Source organism: Barbatula barbatula (assembly GCF_947034865.1).
Source record: "Barbatula barbatula genome assembly, chromosome: 15".
Classification (NCBI taxonomy): Eukaryota; Metazoa; Chordata; class Actinopteri; order Cypriniformes; family Nemacheilidae; genus Barbatula; species Barbatula barbatula.
The window spans coordinates 1474314-1480985 of NC_136778.1; positions in this window are offsets into that span (position 1 = coordinate 1474314).

The following is a 6672-nucleotide window of genomic DNA, read 5'->3' on the forward strand; positions in this document are numbered from 1 at the left end:
GCTTTTTACATCCATCTATCTTAGCTTCTACATTATGATAAGTGCTGCTCCCTATCCGAATGTCCTGTTTAATAATTCTCATCCAAACATCTCTGATTCCTCTTTATACAAACTTGAGTGCACAATTTAAGACTTAGTGAGACAAAGTCGAACGCCGAGTACACGAGGTCACACACTTTAGGATATGCTTTATGCTTAAATCAGAGCAATCAAATATTAGAAATGACAACACCAAACCATCCACATGAAATATAGTCCACTGTTCTCTTTGAACACAGTAACGAATACTTAACCAAAGAATAAACCATTAATAGAAATGTAAAACGTTTTTACACACACATGGACTAAGTTACTTAAAATAAATGATGCTTCATATTAAATTCTTATTGTTCTCATATCATTGAATTTCCAACGTGTTCCCTTTGTAGCCAAGTTTTATTGAATAGCTTTACAAACTCTTGGAGCAAGCATTAAAAACCTTTGTATATTTAGAAATATTTCACACTCACTTAATCGTCTGAAATTCAAAAGAAGTTTCTAGAATTGTTAGATATTTTCGGAATATGCAAATGAAAGAACCCTTAAACCCTGTAGAATATGAAGTCAGAGGGCATGGCCAAAAACCACAAAACGCAGAGGTTCGCTTCCAGCTCGACATTCCGCGGCCAGAAACGTTGTTTGAAAAGCGCTTTTATATACGAAGAAAGGAAATATTTTTAACTGCTGTATTTTTAACACTGGATCTCTGAGGAGTCAAATGCACAGGTTTGAAATGAAAGCCCAGAAAAGTGTATAAGGTAATTGGTAATTTTGAACTTAAATTAAAAAAATTATATTACTCTTCTTACAAGTTCAGGAAACAAAGTATTCACAGCAGCGATGCATTTATGTTTTTCACTATAGGCTGTGTCGTGGGTTTGTTTATTTTTAATTTAATTCGACCTCAATTTTTCTCGAGTTCCGTGAGGTCGTATCTAATAGATAAGAATATCGACGTCAATATAGTGTGGGACTGAACGTTAAATAATGAATAATAATAATAATAATGAATAATTAATTCATATTTGAAAATATGTATGCAGAGGAGTCAGAAAATCATATATTTTATTCACGACTGGCCTGTTTGGGAAACGAGATAAGGAAACATAAGAACTCGTCAAAAATATGTTCAATATGAACTGGCCTAAATCTCGAAACTGTTGCATTTTTTTCCCAAATACAGACACGGGGTGAGATTTGGAAAGGTCGGGGGGACATGGCGCGCCGCTCGCTAAAAAGTGCATGTAAATGAATGAAAGGGCTTATCTGAAGTTTTAAATGCCCAAACACACGCAGGACGGGGATTTATAGGCCTAACGCATTTTGATGTAAAAGAAGGATTTGGATTAGATTATTTCCATTGGCAGACCGAACCAAAGAAGCAAAGCAGCAAAAATGTAGTTAACTTTAAAGTGCTACTCACACCATTAAAATGTCCAATTTAGAAATGACTGTTGTTTTTATTGTTATGTTATTTTTGTCATCTATATCAAACCATGACATTTGTTATCACAAAAACCTGCACACTATTCCTGTTTTCCATTTGGCAAACTACAAAACCGCTGTGATATTTGTGGAAATGCGAAGTCCAGAAGCATAGAAACGAGACAACGAGTAAAATGTCATTGTTTTATTTCCTTTTTCCCTGCCAAAGGTCTTAGGATGGTGAATCTCCAGGTGCGCATGTGGCACCGTGACGCACTCGAGGACGCATTTCAGTCTGTGATGAGGTGAAAGGTCCAGCGCAAGTGACAGAGCACTTAAACAGCCTTTTCTTCTCTCGTCTCCCGCAATTAATGTTATTGAAGGACTGAAATGATGCTAATAGTTAGCCCGAAAACCTTTGGCTGTGTGGAAAGAGATATAGCTAGTTTTTAGGGTTGCAACTGTATTATGCGTAATGGTAATGCGTACATCTTTTTTAAATATCATTTGAAGAATTCCCTGCAGTGATTTTAAATGAGGTAAGATCTGAACGAATATTAAATAACTTAGCCCTTGTAACTGTGTGAATGTTTCTCATTTGTGTCTATTTGAGATTGACTAAGAGATTGGTGCGCCTCGAGGCGCTTTAGTTGTAGGCGCGTTGATCTAAACATAATCAGATTTTTTATAAAAAAGATTTTTTATAAAAAAATTGAAAAAGTTTATGACAGTATTGGACGACATTTCGTGTATTCGTGGAGCTATTTGATATCTGATTATTCTGGTAAAGATGGAGAACATGGCGAAGGCGCATTTTAAAAATTGGAATTCTTGGAAAATTATCTTATTACGAATTATTTAAATAAAAAAGAATACATAAAAACCCTCACAATACAAAACAATTATCATAGATTATATTATGTTAATATTAATCGTTTTAAATTAGTTTGGGGTGCTTCCAAAGTTCTTATTTTAAAACACATTTACTTCTCACTTTTTTTCGAGAAATGAGCTTAATGCACTGTTGTTAAAAATGTATGTCACATATTTACAAAATATTTATTTATGTAAGATAATTGCACATTTAATGACCGTGAGTTTTGAACTGAAAATACGACACATTCCAACTTTTTCAGTAATGGAGGCCCAACTTCATTTATTTATGTTGTTGATGGTGTTGTTTTAGATTTCTTTTTGAAACTCTGACTATGTTTATTGCCTTTTTGAAGCAATATAGGTCTATTGAAATTTAGTTTGTACATTAACAGTTCATGATCGATGCATCAATAAATATATGCATTTGCTTAAATGGAAGTTGCAGCTCATTACCATCAACCCTGCGTGTGTTTTATCCACAGTAACTTGCAATTAAAACACAGACACTCCAAAGACATGCCTTTTGTTATACTGTCCAAAACACAGTCAAATAAGGTCTTTCCTTATTTGATCTAATGATCAATCCACAAAAACACAAGTATATTCGGGCATAGACTATATAGACATAAATCAACTTTTAATATAAAAACATGCTCAGTTTATTTACTAACCTTCTGACCTTTCATTCTTTAACTATTTCATGGAATCTTATTACACAAGAGGTGCAGTGTAACCAAACAACCCATCGACGGTTACCAAAATAATATTTATGTATTTATTATTTTAGGTATTATTGCATGGTTAAATAATGAATTACCGCACACTAAGCTCCTAACATCTTTATATTAAGATGATATGTCGCTATATATAATTATAAACATTAATAATGCTATGACTTATTATTAAAACATGTATTTTGTTATCTTGTGATTATAATGTTGGCTATTTCAAATCAACTGTATTCTGTAGGCAAAGGTAAAATGGTATAAAAAGTAAAACAATTAATTCACAGCACAATTTAAGATGTTTTTATGAAGCGCTCACAGCAGACTCGGTATGAAAGCATCATACACAATAATGAGATCTTTAGCATCATAAAACAAGGAGACCTGCAGTTTTGATCTAAAACTTTACTAACGAAGTGTCCTTTAATTTAAGAAACATAGAAAATAATTGATTGAAACCATTTCGATTTAACAATTACGCAACACTTGTTAAACCAAATATATCCGAAACAAAACACAGGGTTTTCCAGCCATGTTCTCTGTTGAATTCACATGTGACCTCTAATCTCCACCCCCTCTTCAGATGAGCTGTTCCTACCCACCTTCTCTCTCTCTCTCTCTCTCTCTCTCTCTCTCTCTCTCTCTCTCTCTCTCTCTCTCTCTCTCTCGCTTTCTCTCTTTGTCCTTTCTCGTCTCTTTTACCTAAAGCAGCAAATCTCTCTCTCTCTCTCTCTCTCTCTCTCTCCGTTTAAATGAGAAAAGCCTAAAGCAGCTGAGCAAGCCACTCTGCACACTTTTAAAACACAGTTCAGACCACCTGGCAACTTACCCAGCTTACCCACCTTACACTGTCAGTCAAAACCATCTGTAAAGAGACACAGACAGACAGACATGAATGCACAGCTCGATTTTAAGTTATATTATAATTAAATTAATTTACATTGTATTTATAACTAACCACACAAAATCAATGATGGTGAAAATGTCAATTTTATTTGCCTTGTATCGTAAATAATATCTAAACGTCTTAAAAAGGTCAGTGGCTAAACTTGAACAGGACTGATGCATGTTTCTTCCGTCTCATTTGCTGAACTCAGCAAATGCTTTGTGTGGATGTTTGTCTACAAAAGAGCACTTGAAAAAGCTGCAGTGCGTTCAGGTACATCCACATAAATAACATTTGAGTTTACATAGAAACGTTCTGGCTCAGCACACACTGTCTCATCTGAAAGTAAAGTTCCGCGTCAGCAAGATGAAAACATCTCTTCTGCTGCCCTCACTGAGTCAGAAATGAGCTTCACAGACTCGTGTGGCATCTGAGTTTAATGTCTGGCTTTGAATGAGCAGATCAATTTGTGAGTGATATAATATATATATATATATACACATGTCATTTATAAATAACGTTATTAAACCATAAAGTTAGGTCGTTTTTTGAGAATGTGTTTGCATGATGGTTTTTCAAGGATAGGATATGTGTTTATGGGGACACTGTAAACGTTTTTGCAAAGTTATGCAACTAGTATTTATTGGCAACAGTTTGTTCAAAGATAAATTAATATTAAACATTAAAAAGTCTTTATCTTTACAGAATAAACGATAAAATAAGAGCCTTGTGTGCAGAATCAGAAATCCACAAACCTTTCTTCTAATTTTGGTTCCCAGAATGCTTTGCATGAGGCTGTTATTATAATTATTTCTGTAAGGATAAAGACTTTATCTTATCTTTGAACAAACTGTTGCCAGTAAATTACATAACTGTAAATCTACAGTAAGCTACTGGCAAACTGCTCCAGTAATACTGTCATTCTGCAGTATTTATTACCGTAGGCTTTTTCTATAAAAATGTTGCTCGAGGGGCAAAAAGTATGTTGCCCCAACAATATTTCTCACTTGTCTTTGTGTGTGGGGGTACAAGGGTCACATGTTTGGAGGTCATCTGTTGCTCTGGCATGTCGCCACCTCCAGGCCAAAGAGGATATGCAGTCTCATTTCACATAAAATGATACGATCCCGTTGTGTTGTTGATGAAGTAATTGAATTGAAGTAATTGTTCAAAACAATAACAATAATTTTGTGACTATAAGAGCTTTATAAAATGTGATATACTGTATATATATATATGTATATTTCATATTATCTCTCAAAAGGTTTTATGTTTAATCAGACATAGCAATTTCCATTGTGTGTAGTGCAACAGGCAGGACATTCTCTATTTAATTTAATTTCAAATACATTTAAATTGATGTTAAAATAAAAGGGAATTCATTTTTTAAGTCCTTGGAAACATTTGTTAGATGTTTGCAAGCCTTTGTGACGTCATTTCCGAGACATGATTCTCAGCGTGAATGGGAAAGCATCTTCATAAACATGATGTCAGGTCTGCATGTGACCTGAATACTGAAATACGTTTAAACCTGCTGCTATTACTGGACGAGGAACAGAGATTATGAATGTTTTTATGAAATCAATTCATAAAGTTCTGCTTTAAAGTCTGTAAATGAGCTGATTTAAAAGAATTACAATTTAGTCCAGAAATAAACATTTATCAGAAGGCGGGTTTCACTATTGTTTCTAATTTATTCCCACAAAATAGTACATAAGTGTCAAACTTTTAGGTTTACATCCACTTGATGTCACTATATAATTGTAGTGCAATGCTGCCCCTATGTGGTCAATGAAGGGAATGCAGTGTGTTTGGCAAGGGTGAAGCCGGTGTGGTATGACCAAATGTCCACACAAAGAGTGTTGTGCAGTTGTTCTTCACAGCAATGCCACAGATCAACCACTTTTAACTTTCCAAATAATCATTTCTTTCTTTTTATGATCTAAATAATAGTTTTGTTCTAAGGGAGAATCTTCAGTGAAATGTTTTTCCGACGTTAAAGGTTCTTACTGGAACCATTCAGCCCAAAATTGTTCAATAGCATCGTGAAGCACATTTTTAAGAGTGTCTGGGGATCAGTTTTGGTATAAATGATATTAAATTATAAAAAAGTATATCTATTTTTGAATTTTCGATTCTAGGAAATGCAAAAGTTTTCTGTGAGGTTTAAGTTATATTTTAGGTGGCTAAATAAACAAAGCAAAATATTTTTATGTAAAATGTAATAATGTAGTTTTAGAAGGCTTCTGTGATATAAGAAGTTAACCCAGTGGTGAAATGTTTGGTTTTTTGTTATTATAAACTGTGACACATTGTGGCAGGGCAGAGAGCTTTTCCATATGCGCAGTAAAAAACAAAATATAAACACTTTTATGACGGCTGAGAGAAGATAATCCTAGCATCTTTTTATTACATGTTGAAAAATATACAAGATAAGAAAAAATGAATGAAGATACTCAAACTATTAGCCTAATAAAATTATAAACGTAATTTAATGCATTTATACAAATGTATGATGCACAAATTAAACTAATTGATCAAAACAACACGAAAAAAATATTTATGGACTTATAAATACAGCAATCTTAAAAGAAGTGCGTGTGTCCTTTGTAAGCCATTTATTGAAATCCTCCTCAAACAGATCACGTAGAAAACGTAAAAGATATTTCCAGGTTCCGTCAGGATCACCACGGTTGCAGGTGCGAGGGATGATTGACAGCT